This window comes from Agrilus planipennis, unplaced genomic scaffold (assembly GCF_000699045.2).
Source record: "Agrilus planipennis isolate EAB-ADULT unplaced genomic scaffold, Apla_2.0 scaffold201, whole genome shotgun sequence".
Classification (NCBI taxonomy): domain Eukaryota; kingdom Metazoa; phylum Arthropoda; class Insecta; order Coleoptera; family Buprestidae; genus Agrilus; species Agrilus planipennis.
In genome coordinates this window covers 26920-48494 of record NW_020439103.1, presented here as the reverse complement: position 1 = coordinate 48494, position 21575 = coordinate 26920, and the positions used below count along the sequence as shown (strand labels likewise).

The 21575-nt window shown below is 36.0% G+C and overlaps 1 long non-coding RNA gene across 1 annotated transcript; it reads left to right on the top strand.

The window, feature by feature from the left end:
- Positions 1-3808: 3808 nt before the first annotated feature.
- LOC108740619 lies at positions 3809-17394 on the top strand. Its single transcript, XR_001938374.1, has 2 exons — positions 3809-5012; positions 17362-17394. It is a non-coding gene; the product is annotated as an uncharacterized LOC108740619 (long non-coding RNA).
- Positions 17395-21575: the final 4181 nt, after the last annotated feature.

Here is a 21575-nt window from a genome sequence, read left to right as displayed (position 1 = left end):
ACGAATCAGTCTATAGAGATGGCATTAATAGACTGGAACACCGCTATGAGAAATGTATCAGCCTTGGAGGAGATTATGTTGAGAAATAAAAAAAAAAAAATTTTAAAAACCTTGTTTTTCTTGGTCAGGCCGGAAACTTATCAATCCACCCTCGTATAGCGAGCTTCACGACAAACATTCTATATAGATCTAGATTCTAGACGAACGCAGCAAAGAGTGTGTGAGAGAAAGAAAGATAGTGTGAGAGTGAGAGAGAGAGATAGAATATAAGAGCAGGAGCTGAGTGACAAGGCCGAAAGTAGTACTTAATCCAAGGCCTTCCTCCGATTCAGCAACAGCAAAATGAAAGCCCTTATCTTCTTAATATACCAACCATTATTATTCTGCTGAATAAATTTTGAGCTCGAAGATGCTCCCGAGAATGCACTTAAGTTAGACAATCACAATTTTAAAACGTTCTCTGCTCTATTTCTTTAATATACGTTTTTATTTATGCGGAGTTACTAAATCGCCTTGGGAGCTGCACGGAGATAATTGAAATACACAATGTTCTTTGAAATGATGCTAACGAACAAATACCTGCTGCTACGTATCCGTTTGTTTATTACATCGTTATAGTGTAACAAATTTTAAGCGAGAGAATAATGCATATCCCAACTGGAAGAAATCATCAACATTCCAGTAAAAGATGTTCGTGGAACGAGGGGCTACGATCCATTAAAACTCTGACTTTTAAGATGCAGACAAATTTCATTTACCCCATATGTTTAAGGGTTTGAAGGGAGGTAGTTTCAGGATCCTACCGTCATAATCTCTATACTAAAATTTCCTTGAATGGGGATCTAATATCTACTTCTACAGTAATCAACAGAATCGCAAAAAAGTTAGTTTAGGTTAAGGATTATCCATTGCATTATAAATTTCCATTTTATATCGTGAGATCCCACCTGAATCGTTTTCTGGAAATTGTGGCAGGTATGATTTACAGTTGATCGCTTTCATCAATATATTGGACACAGAAAAAATAATTGCAGTTTAAACTCTGTCTTATGTTTGATTCTTCGTGAAGATGAAGGTTTCTTACTGAATAAAGGAATCTTTCGTTGTTGTTAAACTGTTTTATTAACGCCAAGAATATTCGAGTACTCACTAAATACGAGGGTGGATTGATAAGTTTCCGGCCTGACCAAGAAAAACAAGGTTTTTAAAAATTTTTTTTTTTTATTTCTCAACATAATCTCCTCCAAGGCTGATACATTTCTCATAGCGGTGTTCCAGTCTATTAATGCCATCTCTATAGACTGATTCGTCAAGCTCCTCAAAATAACCATTTACAGCTTCGATTACTTCTTCATTGTCCGCAAATCTCTTACCGCCAAGCCATTTTTTGAGATTAGGGAACAGAAAATAGTCACTCGGGGCTAGGTCTGGAGAGTAAGGAGGGTGCGGCATCAATTCAAACTTTAGATCGTTGATTTTAGCCGTCGCAACGATTGACGTGTGCGCTGGTGCGTTATCGTGATGAAACAAGATTTTTTTCTTCGCCAGATGAGGTCGTTTAATTTTCACCTCGTGGCTCAAACGTTGCAATAAGTCTGCGTAGTATTGACCAGTGATAGTATTACCCTTTGCAAGGTAATCAATGTATATAATACCTCTTGCATCCCAAAAAACAGTAGCCATAACCTTGTTCGCCGAAAAAATTGTTTTTGCCTTCTTTGGAGTTGGTTCCCCTGGTCCAATCCACTGTTTAGACTGTTCTTTGGTTTCAGGAGTGTAGTGGTGGACCCACGTTTCGTCAACGGTTACGAATCGACGCAAAAATTCGCTTGGATTACGCTTATACAATGACAAATTTGCGGTAGAAATGTTTTTTCGAATCAATTTTTGGTCGACTGTTAGCAAACGCGGCACCCATCTTGCACAGAGCTTTTCCATATGCAAATGTTGGTGCAAAATATGTTGCACACGTTCATATGACATCTTACAGGTCTCAGCTATCTCACGCACTTTCAATCTGCGGTCTCCCAGCACTATTTGATGAATTTTTTCGATCATATCTGGAGTTGTGACCTCAACGGGGCGTCCTGAGCGAGGCCCATCAGAGGTGCTCACACGACCCTTTTTAAACTCGGAAACCCACTGCTTAACGGTTGAATATGACGGGGAGGATGTCCCCAGTGTTGAGTCCATCTCTTTTTTAATTTCCTTCGGCGTTAACCCCTTCAAATAAAAGTATTTGATGACAGCACGATTTTCCTGCTTTTCCATTTTTACGAAAACCACAGAGGCGTCTTGTTCAGCGTGCTGTCAAACCTACACTAGCAAGGAGATCGGGCTGAAACTATAGCTACAAGCTATCCAAGGATGGTACTATAGAATGTCACCTCAAGGTAGGCCTAGTGGCGTCATCTCTTGGTTAGGCCGGAAACTTATCAATCCACCCTCGTACTTTCTGTATTCCACATTTGAATGCTCAAACCCAGTGATTCGTCATAAACTACGAATTTTCAGAGGCTTGTACTTGCGCTTGGGCATGTAAAACGTTTGAATACGTCATATTAAATTGACAATTTTAAAATATATGCAGAATTTGAGCTCAATATAAGATCTAGGTAACGAAATAGAGAATTCAAAAGTGGCTCGAATCGGTTCATATAACGCAAATAATACATAGCAAGCATTTAATAAGTTTAACGAGAATTTTGTGCAATTTTACTTCCTAAACTCTCCCTTTTGATGCTTTCAAATGTTAAATGGTAGAAGTAAGATTTATTTGTCCATTTATTCAAATTGATATTTTGGGCTGAGAATCCACTTACAATTGAAATGCAATTCAATAGAATCATCAGTTCTTCTAAGGACAAGAGTTTGAATAATGGATTTTAGTTCTTTTACTATAAATATTTTATTAAAACTACAAAGAGTAAGGCCTTAATTTGAAGTAGGTAGTAGGTAATAGATAGCAACATAGGAAATAGAATGCTGTTAATTATATGTAATAAGGAACCGTAGTAAAGCAGCGCGTTATGGGACAAAAACATTTGTAGGAAGTTGCAATCCGAAGCCGGCCCTGGGCGTGAATTAGTAACGTATAGAGAGATAACAATTAAGCAACTACATCGATGAAAAATGTAAACAATGACGGTTGTAGAACAATTAATAAAGTAAATGTCGACAGCTTACTACTATGCCACTGTACGTAATAATATTTAGATAACAATTAATTAAATAATTAGTTTGTAAATCGCTAATAAGTACAATTTAAAGTACATTTCGACATGGTATTAAGAACACAAAACACAAAGAAATACTTGAACAACACGGATGCTGCAGCTGATTGAATGCGGCGTTGCAATGTCCTGCATGATCCCAACAGGGCCGGACTAGCCGTTTTTCTCGAAAACTTTTCTTGTTTTGTAATGCCCTGCACCTCCTGCAGGATTGCTACTTATTTCAGATTTTCATATGTTGTAAATTCATTTTGGCAGGTAGTTAGAGTAGCAAGATCCTTGTCAACCACTATGAAACACTACAGTTAGAAGTGAAATATCAACTGCCAGTTACGTAATAAGAATTACTTCATTGCAAAAGTTCTGAAGGCAATTTCGTTCGTTGATTTTGTCGCATGTCATTCCTGACGATCGTAACTTCCAGTATCTTAAGAATGCTCTCTCGCTATCAGTTGGAGCGGGGACCTGTTCGAGCATTTCTAGTCGATCGAATTTAACATCTCAATCGAAACAGAAACGAAACCAGCGAACGCGACACGGGAACAAAATTAGCATTTGCTTGATTGTGAGTGAGTGAGTGACCAACCAGCCATCCAGTCAGTCGTTCCAGTTTTGCGGTGTCCAGCACCGTTGCTTTTGCTGCATGAATCGGTAACCGGTTCATTGGGGGACTCGCTGTGGAGACCAGAAAGCGATGTTCTCTTCTCTTGATGCCTGACTGTAGCTGCACAAGGGTCTAGCCGTTACACCCGGTGCAGTCACGAATGTAGCCGAACGTCGAATGACGCTGAAAATAAGGACATTAACCGGCATAAGCTGTAAAATAAAACAAATAATCTGTGATAATCGTAACCTAACATAATCTGCAAAACAAAAAAGTATAAAAATGAAGAGAAAACTTAGTAAAAAAAGTACAGTAATAGATCCTGGGTCCGTATGCATGGAAGAAGTAATCATGACTGAAGTATTATTAAGTATCATTACTTCCTACTTGTCGTAGGCTAGCAACATTTGCCAATTTCAATTTTGGATTTGAAGATATAGACAACGAACAGCTTGGTTCATTCTCACTTAAGGTCTGATAGTTCACCTCATTTATTGCGATCGTAAAGTTATGGTAGGAACAGACAACACGAACGAAGTGGCGATTTAGACATCTCATCTAGGATTGGTCCGGTGCATGGCCACAATAATCGTGAACTTTCGTGACTGCACCAGGTGTAACGGCAAGGCCATACTGTTGGCTGCCTCCGCGACTACTTGGTACTTGGTTCCTTGACTGCGATCCATGCCTTCGTCTGCATCAGTGTGCAGCCGAGTTTAACGTCTAGTCATTTCTTTTTGCGGATACTAACCTACAGCACTCATATACACTCTCGTACACAGTCTCTGTTCGGTCTTTGGTTTGTTCGTTCGTCCGTCCGTTCGTTCATTCGCTGGTTGCTTCGGTCTCTGGCGCGATTATTACTGTAATTGTCAGGTGTTAGTTAATGCAGGGCAGCACGTGCTCTGTGTCGCTGTTATTAGCCACTTGTTGCGCCTCGTATAGCCTTGAAAGGCCGATGTATCGTTGTTAAGCAGACATTTGGATCGTTTCTTTCTTAATACGGGTCGTATGGTCAAAAATATCGCGAATTTTTCACTGACGGCCTCTCGGTAACTATACATCGATGATGTTCTTGATCTGAGTGTGTTTACAGTTAGTTGTTTTCTTACGCGGTGCTTCTTTTGGATGCAGTGATGTGAAGTGTTGCATGGGTAGACGATTATTTATCAGAGGTATACATTTTACTATTAATTAGTTTACGTAATGCGTTGTTTTCCTGATTAGGATTGACAGGAACTTAATTGACCACTGACCACAAAATCAGGAAAGCTTACGTAAATATGCACAGGTGTCGGTTGGCACGAAAACAGTGTCAGAATGCTGATTTTGTGTGGAATTCCTAGCAAAGTTGTCACGTTACACAACACACGGCCTGTCTCTGGCACAAAAAACGCATTATGTGTGCAGTCCGTAAATCACATTCTACGTAACGATAAAAGTACCTACTATTTCCTAGGATGCCAACAATTTCTTACTGTTAAAATGCAAACTTATTATCGCATGAACTAGTCAGGTAGTAAATATACAAAGAAACCAAAGTCACGGTGACGTTTCTCCATGTGATCAGATTTCGTCAGTGATTATCTGTACTGGACAGCTAACTCGCCAACAGAGTTAGTATATTCTTAGAATGAAGAAGTGAAGAAAAAGTAGGAAAAGAACGAATATAACGATAGGAGACGAAAAATTGGAAAAAGTGGCTGATTTTCGGTATCTAAGGAGTCACATAAGTCAGGATGAAAGGAATAGTAGATATAGAACAGAGGATAGCGCAGGGTCGAGTCGCCTTCAACAAAAAGAAGTCACTTCTATGTTCGCGAACGATTAATTTAGAAATTCGAAAAAGATTGTTAAAGGTGTATATTTGGAGCGCGACGCTGTACGGGTGCGAAACATGAACGGATGGGACGGAAAAAAAAGATAGGCGAATGATGAGGATACCGTAGATAGAAAAGGTTAGGAATGAAGAGGTATTAGAAAGAATAGAAGAACAAAGGAGTCTACGACTCTTTCAGTCATGAAGGTCTAATGTCAGAGACATATTAGAGGCAGAAACAGGACTTAAGAGGAGTAGAGGTAGACCTAGACTAGATTACTGTTCGCAAATAGTAAAGGATATGGGTTGTTCTAGTTTTAGAGAAATGCGAAGATTAGTATCCAACCAGTCTTAGGACTGACGACCTGAGGACGATGAATGTGAAACCGCTTTAAAGTTACAGATCTTAAAGTGTTTGTATGTAAATATGACGTCGCTGAAAGAAATGCTAAATATTCTCGATCGATAATTGCTGATTGAAATCGATTTAGCTTTAGATCGGGCAACTATGGTACGAGTACATATGATAGGTCGCACTCGCACTGCATGGACAGTACATTTCATTTCTCTTTTGGTTATCAATGGATTTCTCCGTGAGTCATAAGTAGACAGTAAGATTAATTTGAAATCCCAAAAATCGGAATCCCGGATTCGAATCCACTATTCTCTGTACTCTAAAAGTAAACAAAAGTATCCGTTACTGTAAACAATATGTCGTTAGAAGCGATATTGTACTATGGGTTTTTCGTTTTGCCATTGTAAGGGATTTTGATTGTATTTCACATATTTAAAGAATTAAATGGTGTAATTTTAGTGCTTCTTGCAGACACAAATATTTTCATGCTTATAATCCATTATGGTTGGGATTTTTCATATCCATTAAAATGTTATCTTTATATAATAAATGTATATGTAGTTTAGATATTTATGAGGATGCTTATACTTTATGCCAATAGGTTGACTGAAGAACGGTAGCAACTAAAGAAAATAACTCGTTAATTCTTTAATTTCCGAGTATAGTGCATAAAATCAAGTTTCAAAATGTCGTCGATAATTTACTGTTGATATTCATTGTTCATCGTAAAAGATAAATGCACCGCTCAAACATCTCGTTAACACTGTTTTTAGTTTGAGTGGTTTAAGTGGCTCCTTTCAGATAATTCTCGCCAATGAGGCAATAAATCAGTTTAATGCCCGACATTTAAACTGAAGACTCCTTATCTACACAAGCAGCAAATATCGGAGACTGTAAAACTTTAAAATTAATAAAGATGTACTTAAACATCACAAGTCGCAATTTGAGTGCAACACTAATAATGTAATTATTATAATTAGTAATACCAGGGGTGGCAGTTTTATTATAATGGTATAAAAGTTTTATAAACGTCGGATCCTAAAAAAGTATTTGATCCACCGCCAGATACCCGATCCATAATGGATACCCGGTCCGTCTCTAATTTGAACCATAATGAAGACTAGACCATAATAATCGAATAACTTACCGTTGTTCCTATATACTGGTGCACCCGAAACGCTCACAAAATTTTGATTTGAACCGCAAAAATGAGAACCACGGAGATGGACAGATTTAATACGTAGAACATTGTCAATTTTCGGGCTTTTTGTTCGAAGTCTTCAGACCTACCACCTTATGAAGAAGAACTGAACGTTGAGAGTAAAAAGCTCTAAATGAACGCTAAAAAGTTCGAAGACTGACAATGATTTAAACGATGGCTACGAAAACTAGAATCTATTTGTGATACAAGATAACCTTAAAAAATAAAAATCCCTATTCCGGTTCGCCCTATCGGTACAGCATTTCTCAACTTATCAAAAAATACATACGTATCATTTTATCCACTATGTTCATTGGTAATATATGTATGTACCTAACTACTTAGGTTTTCAGTAAAATGATTTTATTTTTGTTAATTAACCTTATCGATAACTTCTTGCACGTAGATTATAGCTCCACATACTTATTTTAATTACGACGCGCATTCATTGCTAAAAAGTGCGCCCAATACTTTAATGAAAATTTATTATGTTTTGGCAATACCGACGACAACTGCATTAATGAAGACGGGTTTTCCTCTGCCCTTTCTTCCAAAGTCGAGAGGTGGATATGCAAGGCCAGCTGAGTCTTTGCAAAGCGATTTATTGTCCGTTGCCATGTGTATATTTAATTCGATTGAAATCTGGATATGCGCGAACGGCGAATACAAATACACGAACATTCGTACACACACGCTGATATAAAGGCTATGCTGGCGCGCGCCCAGCCGCAAGGAACTGGTTCCGAATTTTGATCGTAAATGCCAAGAGTTCAGTGCAATCTGTACTTAGATTTGCACACAGTCTAAATACTTCCGATGGTAGTTAGCCTTTGTCTTACAGTATTTTTGGAAAAAGAACGAACTTTTCAAAAACAAATTTAATAAGGAACACATTTGAATAAAATACTTCGAAGTGGTCTGTATTCTGTCGAAACTGCCAGACGCGGATCGCGATTTCGATCTTCTTGGATCTCATCAGCGTGTCGCAGACACAGACCAACTTTTACCTGCTGTCTTAACAGCGCGTTTTAGAAAATACTACAAATGGCGCGGTAAACGCCATCTGTAGTACGATGCTACATTTTTAGGATTACGTATGCTCCAACAAGGTCCATTTAAATATATGGATATCTACTTGCTGAAACGAATCCCGGCGTAGCTAACCTCAACGTGATAGGCACGTTACCATTGTTCTCCTTTCTTCTTTTTTTTATTTCTTTTTATTCTAATTGCGATTCAGATAAATTTTTACTCTATAAGTAACAAAAAAAAAGTATTTGTAGCTTGCTTTTATGTCAATTATTGAGTTGTTGTTATTGCGAGTAAAATTAGTTTGACATTTTACTTAATTTAATCCGTAAATGTATTCAATGGCTGGTTAGCTAATCCAATATTTCTTGCATTTTTTTTGTAATTGTAGAAACACAAGTGCACGACTCTAGATAGTAAGTAAGTATTACGTTCGTTTGAATATAATTATCATTACGTATACAGTTGGTCACAGCAATTTTTCATAAATGTGAGTCAATTTATTGAAAAGTGGCTAAACTGAAACGTAGCAATGGTAGATTTCTAGGCTTAATGATAATTAAAGAACACCATATTGAGGGCTTGTAGAATGATTTCTCTCTTGCATAATTAAAATTAAATTAACATTTGGTCGACGGCTTTTTCAAACTTCTCTTGAAACTTCTATTTCGTCTTCCTGCAGTTTTAATGTATTACGATGTAATAAATCACTGTATAATCAGCTGTTAATAAAAAAGGATATTAAATTATTATTAATAAATAGATTTATGAGTAAAAAGTAATAATAAATTACCATAATATTAAGTAGATAATATAAAAATACGCTAGATTTATTTAATGTTATCATGGAACTGCAAGGTTTTAGCCCCTCAACTCCTGCCGCTGAAGCTCATTAGCTACCTATTTTCTATAGAATATATATATTATGAAGGGTTTTTAATGCACTACCAATAGCACCTGGGAATGCTCCCAGAAACGCCGCAAAACGGCTTAAAATTGAAAATTATATAGGAGACTTCAACGTTGCGTCAAGCGACGAACCCTTCCTTTTAAGTTATTTTATTCGCGATGAGGTCATATCACGATCTTGAAATTTGGTACATAGAGGCTCTATGATGTGCTCTATCCATTTAACATAAAATGCAGCTGTTATTTGTCTTTTTTATTAAAAATATTGCGTTAAACGTTTGACACACAAAAAAGAAAACGAGTGGAATTGGTAATTTGCCTGCAATTAGCGGCTTTTGAGATTGGTTTTTCATATTTGACGTATAACTTCACCAATTTTATTAGGTACATACATACACTGATACGTGCCTACATAATATGCAAATCTATATAGATAGGTATGCCTACATGCACGCCGCGCTGATTTAAATTTTTGTCGCTGTATGGTGTACAGAAATTATTTCATTATTTAGTTTGTCTGCTCATTGGACCGTAAACCATAAACTTGCTAACTATAGGCTTTGTTTCCAGTATCCCAATTAACTGGCGCGTAGCCTTGATTCGCTCTCCATTAAAATTGCATCGTGTTCAATGACGTTAAAAGTATGGAATCGTGATTTACTTGTAATGAATATTACGTTTACGTATAATGTAAATAAACGCACGGGCTTTGCAAAAACGAAACTATAAAGATAAATTGGTCGTGCAAATCTAAACGTTTTTTAGACTTTTTTACATTTTATAAACTAAATTAGAGCCACACCAATCGACGATAACCAAATGTCTCTGTAGCACTTGAAAGTAAGTAGGAGTTTTTGACTACTTCAGTTTAAAGGAGTTGACTAAACATTACAATATTCTGCTTTTTACTTTATTAGTTGCGAAAATATTAATGCATGGTAAATAATTTACATTTTCCATTACTGAGTAGTGTAAGTAATTTCCATTAACTTTACCCTTTCTTCTTACTAATGAATGTGTCGACAATTGTCAAATAATAAATAATGAAAAGAATTCACTCTAATATCTACCATATTTTTAAGAGTAATAAATGTACTACTGAATAATACTTTTACACAATGCAAAATGTTTCGAAAAGTAACAGTTATCAATTACAGTATATTGCCACTAGTCTAGAGACGATTAAAAAATTTAAGAGAACAAATATAAAATAATTCTGCTTTAACAAATAAATTAAGGATTATGCAATCTTTGTAAAACTTTTAACTGTCCATTTTATGGTGGTGATGTTCCCTATAAATCCCAAACGAATCATTGTCGGTTCATTAATTTTTGAAATTGCGGTTTCTTAAAAATTTGTAATATTGATTTTCTAAAAACCACAATGACTTCTTGTCTGATTCAAAAAATTGGTTGCGTTCTATAAATGCAATCAAATGATCTCTTAGTTTTGTTTATTCAACATGAAAGGTAAGGGAAGAACATTTCTGCAAATTTAACAAATAAAATCACAAATTATTACTTAAATTCGACAGGATATATATATCTGCACATCTGGGTACAAGGGATTGCAAAACTGAAAACGTATCTACCGTTTCTTCTTTTCTCTATGCTTAACAGAATAAATTAGTATACCATTTCGATTTCATTTTACAAGAATTTCAGAATTTGCATGTTCATATTAGTCATTTTAGACATCTAGCTATTAATAACGCGGCATTTTACGTTGTCAAAATTATTAGAAAGTAATGAAAGTCCAATGATTTGTAGGATTCACTTTTGTAAGTTTATAATTTCTCTTAAGAATAATGATCAAAAATATTCACAAGACTGTCACAGTATATAAGGACTAGCAGAACCTGAAAACTGCTGATGTAAAAAATGTACAGAATTTTCCTTTACAAAGGGTTAAAAACCAACACGAAGCACCTACAAGTAATTATGGGTTTAAATCTCCACAGACCGTGTCTACTGGGCTGTCTGCAGTTCTTTGAATTAACCTCAATGTTAATAGCAGTAATGTGATCTAGCTGTTCTGTTTCTGTGGTTGATATTGATCATTTAAGCAAATATTCAATTGATAATTTCTTGCCTCTTCCATATTTCCTGGTAGAAAACAAAACCCATAACCATGTTGTTAAGTTTTGAATTGAAAACAACTTCTTGACTTAGCAAAATCAAAATCAAACGCTAAAAGATTTGCATATAAAAAAATAAACAGTTTATTAACTTGTAATGTTGTTATTTATTAGTGGATTACCACCAAATGTAGTTTTAATCATATTTACCGTTCTGTAATACGTACATCTAACAGGAATATACGCATTTTGACCATCTTATCATATTTTACCGTTTATTACCGAAGTGGCATTGTATTTAAGTGAGAAGTCGCAGGCCTTCTGGTAATAAAATAATGTTTACGATAATGGCTACCATTGTGCAAGGTTTAGTTGGCATGCACTCTTTTACCGCACTGTCACCCGGACCTTTGACGCAACCCGTTTAGATTGCATTTTTGCCTTCGGCTGACAGGCACAAAGTGTAATAATTGTTTCTAGTCGAGTCGAAACCGCAAGAGTCGGTAGTAAACCGGGGCGCGAAACAGTAGGTAATTTTGAGATGTTTTACCTTTAACAATCAACATTCGGAAAATTCCTGGAATGATTCCAACTCTACCACAGAAGAAGATCCCGTGTATTAGAGGAACAGAGAAAGGATTGTAATTGAATGTTATGGGCGTTGAATTACGTATTAGAATGTTGTTTATGAACAAAGAACATTACTATAAATGTACGGATAAATAGACAAAGGTTCCATTCCGGATCAGGCCTTAGATATTTTAAAGAAGAAAATATGCTGTGGTTAATTTAAAACCAATCGGTATTTAGGTTTTTATAAAAGTCAAAATAAGGAAAGAGTGAATATAAAGATAGGATAAGAAGTTTACAAGAAGTGGCTGATTTTAGGTATCTAGGAAGTCAGATAAGTCAGAACGGAAGGAGTAGTAGGGATATAAAGCAGAGGATAGCGCAGGGTCGTGTCGTCTTCAATAAAAAGAAGTCACTTCTATGCTCGTGAACGATTAATTTAAAAATTCGAAAAAGATTGTTGAAGGTGTGTGTTTGGAATGCGGCGCTGTACGGGTAGGAAATATGGACAGTGGGCGGGCGCGGCGGAAAAGAAAAGGTTAGAAGTGTTCGAAATGTGGTCTTACCAGCGCATGATGAGGATACCGTGGATAGAGAAGGTTAGAAATCAAGAGGTATTAGAAAGAATAGGAGAACAGAGGACTTTATGGAAGTCAATAAGAAATAGACGAGATAAGTTGGTAGGAGTTAAGAGAAAGAGGTAAGCCTAGATTAGATAACTGTTCGCAAATCATTAAGGACGTGGGATGTTCTAGTTTTAGGGAAATGCAAAGATTAGCTCAGGATAGGAAGGAGTAGAAGTGCATGTCCAATCAGACTGACGATCTCATGATGATGAAAAATCAATTTATTTGAAAGAACTTCAGCTTCTTTTCTCTTCCCCTGCTATGTGCGCCGTTAGAAGTCTCTCATGATCTCCTCAAGCACAGATATACCATCAGCTTTTCTCAAAATAAATGCGAGCCTCTGCAAAGCAAGTTGTTATATTATTAAATTTAGCTTCTAAGCTTCTGGGACGTTTAATGTTACATCTGTAACAAACCGAAGGAATGTCGCTGAGCGCACGTAATATGCGGGAAAGGCAAATGACGCGGTGTCTATTAATGTTACTTGAAATAAAAGTAAAATGTCATTAGTGCAGAGGATGCAAAATTTTGAGATTTAGGGGTTGATTAAATAAATTGAATAACTTGATTTACCGATAAAAACATTTTAATTACTTGTAATAATGTAAACAATATCACAGCTGACCCCTGGGAACAGTTATATTAATTATCACGAAATCGCATAGTGACCTTAACCACTTACCGATATTTTGTGACCAATTTTTCCGTTTTTCTTTCTTGTAACTGGTATTTTTGTGTATTTCTATCTAGTTTTGAAATCCATCTTATGTACCTGTCTTAAATGCTTTCAATTTCTGTTCTCTCTTCCTACCCCTACATTTCCTCTCCGTGCAATAATGTTCTCTATTAATGTCCTTGTGAGAACTAATTCCTGGAAAGTACGCCAAATTATAAATTTCCACTTGAAGTAGTTTTTCATTTATGTAATCGTCTGTGACAGAGCGCGAAATGAGTCGTGATTTCCATAATAGAGAAACCCGTATAAATGCAGTTAATATTTACATCCTCAATTCAACTGCCATTTTTAACGACAAATACAGTGGCATCAGCGATTTATTAATTGTGCTCATCTTAACATGTCACGTTAATCGAGTTTATTTCTTGTTCAATGCTTTGCCTCATTTACCTCTTTAGATAGAGAGAGAGAGAAAGATACGCTTCGTCTTCAGTATAACTCGTCCATGTGTATAAAGTGGGTTGTGCATCGTGAGAGCTATCGCAAATTGAGCATCAAAAGTTTGAAAATCATTAACCGTGTGGACTCATGGACTGTAAGCAGTAAGCAGTCAGTAGTCAGAAGTTATTCTGTAATCTCGATTTATTCTTTTCCTGCGAGCCATTGAACACTCATCTCTTATACACTCTTATTACAGGATATTGATTTATAAAAATCTTAGAAATACTAATTATTAATGTTGAAGCAGATTAACGCACGTATGATTTTACATTCGTTATTGTTTATCTGCACATATTTTATTAACCTTGGTACTGGATGTATCGTCGTTTCCAGTACGCCAGCTTTGAAAATGTCCATTATACGTATTAGCACACAAATACAGGTTGTCACACATTGTTAATTGAAGAACACTGAAAATCGATTATTTACATATAGAGCAATTAATATTAATTAACACAAAATTGTAATTTTACAATAGTCTGAGTCTCATTTTTAAATATGATACTTAATTAGGTAGGTAACTATTTCAATACTGCAATAAACACGATCAGTTGTAGGAGTAAATTTCGCCCAAACACAATTAAAGTGTTCCTTTTTCTACAGTTTAATGAGTAAGGAAAATAGACTAAATAAATTTGTAATTAATAAAATTTCATCATTAATAGCATTAGTCGAGTTCTTTGATGTTTTAACTAAAATAATAGACTCATTTACAATTCGTCTAAAGATTTTATGAATAATGAGCACTCATTTACAATCTATCCAAAGGTTATTGAGACTATACTTTCATATAGCGTAAAAACTGAGAGGGTCCTCTTAGAATACAGAGAAAAACACTACAGCAGTCTTCAAATAACCCGGTATTCCCTTAATACTATTTTTTAAAATAAATATCTGCATAACCCTGATAAACTCTTATATCCAAGTTTATTTTACCACTACCAGAACACAATTTGCGCTTTGTGTTAGATGCTTATCTGTTTTGCTTTATACAGGTAACATGCTCTACAAATAATGATATTCATAGCTCTATCTGATATATGTATTCTTTCGGTAAATACTCCAATTTTGGGTAATTACATGTGTTCGTTCATTGATCTTACGTTGTGTATCATCCTGTACATTTACAATTTATTACGTGATGCATATTTTAGTGTGAGTCACGGTCGCATTCCGAGAGTTAAAGTAACTGTTTAACAATGCAGCACTGACATATTTAAGGTTAAACATGACAAAAGATTATGTGTTTTCACGTGTTCATTATTATAATTTACAGACCTCAATTTCAGCAAAATTTGGAGAGTGAATTATTACTTTGTAGCCCCTTAGTATAATGTACAACAAAAATTAGCAACTAATTAACTAACAGGTTTTCTTGTGAGACTGTTTTTGAGATAGGACAAAGATGGAAATACTTGCATGATAATTAAGAATGAAAATAGTATGAAAGTAAATATTACAACAGTTCATTATAATGTGACATTACATGAAATTGCTGCTACTTTCAATGGATACTCGGTAGTGTGAACCAGTTGTTCACATTATCGATTTTTTTACATAAACGAATGCTGTATTTCATGTATAGGGTGTGTATCCTTTAATTTTGATACTGATGACTAGAGAGCGGACGTCATTCGTACGACTACGAAATCATCGTTGCACCGCGCACCGTCGAACCGTTGCACCGCGCGAAGTGTCAAACGTTGCACCGCGCAAACAATGATGATGCCATTATCAGGAGTGTTCTTAGAGCACATGTACCACATCACAGTAGATATCGCGAAAACGCTTTTCATTTAGTTTTATGTATTGTGGGGCCGCGGTCGCATCCATTACAAATGCAGCACCCCATCTTTGTTGACTTCATGATTCTCACCCTTACATGTACCAACGACGTCGCTCTCATTTGATGACAATCATGTTTTGATTTCATACTTCAAATACTTGATTCTAAGGAAAGTGGTCTGTTGTGATAGTGATGAAGAAAGTACAACAATTTGGTTGGTATTCTATATTTGAAATGGTTTAAATGCTCAGATATTTCCGATCATTATCGCGACAAATTGTTTCATCGTCGCTCCCATTACACGCGCTCATTGCGTTGGTATGATAGAATGTAGTGAAAGTATCTGATATAATATTTAAATCGTACCTGACGTTCCACGAACTTTTTCATCTAAATTATTGAAGGTAATTTGTCAAAGAACATAGACAGAGAAAGTTATTCGTTCATTCATTTTCGCGAAATGAATTGCGCCTTAGTAATTGAATCCATTTCAACGGTATTCAGATGAAGCAGAAGTTAATAAAATGTACCTAATAAGCAACTTTTGCTGTTTATTGAATATTTTTAAAAAGAATCATAAAGTTCCTCGAATCTTGTTTTTAGTAAAGCTACTCGAAAGTAGAGGAATATCTTAGAAATATCATGCTTTAATGGATCCTTCATAACATCAAAATGAAAACGACGATATTCCAGTTCTGAGTTTATTAAGGCAAGGAGAAGTCCAGCCGGATGTCGTGGTCTAGTTATGTGGTTCATAGCAATTTTTTGCTCTTGGTGTGGGTGAGAACTAAAAGGTATAACCAAGATTCCATCTTGATTGAAGTAAGGGTCCCTGACATTCTTAAAAAGAATGTCGAAATAGGCTGGTCATATAATCGTTATACATTATCAATCAAACGCTAACGAGTAAAAATTATTACTAATCATTACGTACAATTGACCTGTCTACGTAACAGCATTTGCGAGGGTCACCAATAGGTATGCGTGTTTCGTTAGTTGACGCTTGCGATAACGAAAGGCGGTAAGGTAACGCGGCAAATGTTCCCAGTCATTGACGACTCGTTCACTGGGGTCATTTGTGGATACTTTTTACAGCCCTTACCATGTGGTGCTATCACGAGACGCACTTTACAGTACCTCCAGACAGTACCTTTAAAATATTCTGGAATACTGATTAGACATAGTGCATAAGTATGCGTGTTGTCTGCCTGTAGTAGTTGAGTTTAGAGTCATCGCGAAACTAGCCCATCGTTTCGTTGTTTAGATATCTGTCTATTAAACACCACTTTATACAATACGAAATTATTTATTGAAACATTAACATTTCCATTTCCTTTATAATTTTTACATTGCTTGTTTTTAACTTAACAGACCTCTGATGCCTTTTGTTTATTTTACTCAAAATAGTCTACTGTAAGTTATGTGCAAGAACTCGGATTTTTTGAGGTAAAGGGTTCACAAAAATACAAGTATTTTTATGGCAAGCATTTTACATGTATCAGTCGTATCAGAACGGAAATTCTGAGGCATTTAATGTGATATAAGGTACATGCACCCGCGACCTTCAAACTACTACTTAATTATTATTAATTACCTACATAAATTTCGACTAATTAGTTGCATAACAAGTACACGCTTCGTGTTTAAAATTCCTAACAACAATTTATTTCTACAAAAATTAGGTTCTACCTATCCAAGCAATAACTGTAATACAGTAGGTATCTATAGCTTATGGAGTTCTTCACCCTTCGTAATTTATTTTAAGTGCCTGTTTACCGTTACACATTTCATCATTTAGATGTTATTTAAATTAACGTTGCCGTCATTAAAAATTTTAATATGAAACATCACCATGTAGATGCGTACCAAATGACCAAATTCTTTGTTTTACAATTTTTCTTTTAATCTCTCGTTAATGTCTTTGTGTGCATTATGTGACGAAAGTTGACAACATTTGAATATTTTTCTTTACAGTTGTTCCTGTTCACGAGGACCAGTCGTTGCTAATAAAAAGGCCATAAAACTGCACGTCGTCTGCCTTTTTTTTTATAGGAACGTACGTGTGTGGAACCCGAACACGTTGCCACCATAACAAACACGAAACATCATCGTGTCGAGAAAGAGCGTTCGTCATCTTTTATACTCGGCCAGTCAGCGTCTGATGATCGAGTCAAAAAATACCCTCCAAAGAGGAAGTGGTACTAGCGTTTCGGAAATCAGCGTCATTTTTAATGACGATGCTAAATTAAAAGACACAAGCTATTATTATACCTAGTGATTGTTTCCGTACGCGTTAGTAGCGTTTCGTGAGTGTTCTCCGGGAAAAGACGTGGTGCACTTGTGACACCGGCACCGGTACGTGCCGCGGTCGGGCGGTGGTGAAGGTGCACCCGTGTGCTGCCGTCGTCGTTGTCGTGAACATCAAAGTGTTGTGTGCGGAGAGCTAACGATATGCTACCGTTTGCATCGCGCGTGACTCGTTTGCTGAGTGCCACCAGAGACAAAGATGCCAGAAGGAGTGCTCCGCACATTTTCTGAGGTGCAGGTAAGTCTCAACGGGAATTTTCTCTTCCTTTTTCTACCTTCTCTACAGTAAGCATCAAAAGGATTGTGGAGAGGGATTTTCTTAGTGTAATTATCAGTTTTCGTCGGGATATCTGGGTGAACTCCATGTACCACTTACAGTAGGTAAATAATCTAATCGCATTTAGATTAACCTAGACACGGATTCAAAAGTCATGGTTTATATTGGGGTTGGATGATGTAACTTCTAACTTCATCCTAGCTCTTTTTCTCACAACAACTGGATTTGGCAGAAAGCTTCCTTTTTATTGATACGAGGACGTGTGTGTCTAAAATCAAATTTTGGGATAAAGAGCCTATGATGATCATGGATGGCAATATAAAATACCAAAATATTATCTTAAGTTAAGTTCTTGATAAGAGCATTAGCCATAAACGCAAAAGTCATGGCNTTTTGGTATAAAGAGCCTACGATGATCATGGATGGCAATATAAAATACCAAAATATTATCTTAAGTTAAGTTCTTGATAAGAGCATTAGCCATAAACGCAAAAGTCATGGCATAGATCACGTTAAGTTGAGTGAAGCTCTCCCCTCTTACGCTTTCTGCCTTCTAAATACTTATAATCAAAGCTCAGTATGCGTAGTAGGTGGTGAATGTTTATCACTTGACTCATTTAGTTTGCGGATTGCTGTACAAATTTTGGAAATACGTGAATGCAAAGAGTTGAAGGCAGCTACAATAAATGCCTTTTTCGCGTTAGCGCGTGATACACGATGATGATGAGGTTCTTGTACAGGTTCGGGCACATCACGTATTTTTGACGAAACGTTGTTATTTTTCGGTGAAGTTCAATTTTTACGACGAACGTTAAGGGGGTTGTGTCGAGCATGACAATTTGTCGGCTATTCTTGCGACAAAACGTGCAAGTTTAACCATCTGTGTCGGTTTTGAACACATATATAATTGGAAAACTGCATACATTCGTACTATAATTTAAACTAATTCATCTGTTCTTAGGAATCAAAAACATCTTGACGCTTTTCACGTCATATACACTCGAAACGTTGTAAGTATTTTGGGTCTTCGGTTAAGGTGAATTAGTAGGCAAATTACAATAAGATCCGGTTGTAATGACGACAAAGGAACCAACGAAATTCGATTGTTATAACCGACGTTTGCTGGAGCTACACCTAAACGCAGGCTCTATCCTTCGGGTACAATATTTTATAGACGTTTTGACCACCAGATTTTGCGAGTGGTGACAGGCTTTGATCAGTGAAACCCTTAATCAATAAATCGATTTATTATACACAAAGGGACCGATGGAATTCGATCACCATAGCTGACGACTGCCGAAGCTAATACCTAAAATGTGGCCTCAACTAAAATACTCTTAATGTTGTTCGCGGTCTCTGTTCGCCTATTCCGAACGAACCTTTATAATTCAATTTAGTCTGCAATCTTTAAAACTTCATTGAACTGTAAACAGGTAATTGGCAGTTTACTTGTATATTAAAACTCTGGTTAAATCTAAGTTTATAAAGTAGTCAGGAAGTTGTGAGCACGAATAAAAGGAATTTATACCTACTTACTTTAGCAAGTCGATATAAGCCCCTTTCACTTACAAATTAGTTTTTTTACGTTACCTTAAAAGCAATCTCCTAACAATCGCCGAGGGCTCAAAAGTTCACCATGACGTTTTCAGTTAGTTTGTAACACGGAAACTTTCGCTTATTTTTCTCACGATAATGAAAGTAATCTTTTCGTTATTACAACAAAATAAGTAATTACTGTATTAAATACAACATATAGGTGTATCTTGTCAAAACGCTTTAAAATGTAGTTAGTGTTAGGTAGTATCATCATATACTTATTATAAAGAAACTATCGGTCACAGTCGCGGTTTCGCCTGCAGTACAATAAGTGTTTAGAAATATGAGCTTTATTTGATTTAATCTATGCATTTCAAAATATGTATGGGGTTGGTGCCCCTGCGTTATGGCACAATTCCAATGTGGCAAGTTGGACAAATGCCACAGTAAGAAACTGAAATCCTATGAATTAGATCGTATTAATCTAATTGATCTGTTATATATGAGACATTCTAAATAATAACCGGAGAGGCTATTCCAAAATATGCTTAAAAAAATTTTACTTTTCATGATGCTATTAGGAAACATAAACGAAAGAGGAAGCAAAAGTAACTTTTGATTGATTAGTGTAGAACTTCGATCATCGAGTTTTACGAAAAATGCTCAACTTTTCTAGATTATTATTAATATTACCAACTTAAAGACTCTTTCAAATAAATACAATTTTCTTGGCACTTCGACTTTTCCGTTGTGATTTCATGAGTTTCATTTCGTATTTGGATTTGTGCATTCATAAAATTCTTTTGTTAATTGATGTTCGGATAAGGCAGGACTGTCAACAGATTAATAATAAAAATTATGGCTTAAACATAGGTAAGTGAGAATATTTGCCTAGGTGAAGTATTCCTGTATTGGCATTACTTTTTATCTGTAATTGTGTGATAAATTATGTAGATCGGCTTTTGTTTTATAACTACCCTACGTAATTTGCGCTTTGGCTCTATCCTGTTCGCTTTCAATTCGCGGTGCAGTGTTTCCTGCAGGTATCATATTTTAGTAAACTGTCTATCATTAGGTGGGTACTTTGAGAGACTCTCAACACTTTGAGCCACTTTTTCAACGTAATGGATTTCCTGTGTTTCCAGCATTTCCCATTCTTCCTTCGTCTCCTTCTCTATACAGGAGTGTACTCTCTCATTTTCTACTCTCGGAACGGAATGTGAATGTCGACGTTTTTTGGCCGACGGGATTAACAACTACTATACGCGTTCCTTTATTATCATTCTTTTTCTTTTTCGTTGTTGTGGATTTTTAATAAGGTATTCAAAACCAGTAGGTCGCCCGCGGGCCTTCCGCCATTATCTTGATAATTTCACCTCGTCGGTCGTGCCGTGCCGCTACTGTTCCACATTCGCACGTCTTTATATCCTTGCCTTGTTATCTTTTATTATTAGTGCAGGTCAGCATGAATGCACATAAGGAGTCGTTTGATTGCGCCCCCGGCCCTGACAGCTGATTATTGTACTTTATTCAGTTCAGTTCTTTCAACACCTACTGTTAATGATACAGGGCGTTCGCGCCAAAGGAACAGAAGTTATAAACTATTTTTTTTTAATATGAACCGGGTATGTATTCATGCATGGCAATTAAAATCCTCCGAAAGATTATTAGTTACTTAACAATTCCACTTGAGATCGAAAAGATTACAATAATATAATTAGGAATCATTTTTAGTTTTAGCATTTAGTATTTTAATGAAATTATACTATGCACTGTAAATATCATGCAATTTGCTGTTAGGTAATAGCATCAGTCGTGATTGTGACGATCACATACACTATTAAAAGCAGTATAGTTACTGTTAATCCAATAGATTTCACTTAAAAGCTGCGTGTACTTCGTGACAGTAAAATGATTATTATTTATCAACCTGTTTACGTAAAATTGTAAATTAGGAAATTAATATCACGAACATAATTGAATCTTTAACACAAGCAAAAAATTACAAGACAATTTTTATTCTACATTGTATAAGTATAAAATCTGGTAAAGTTCTTGTTCTTCTTGT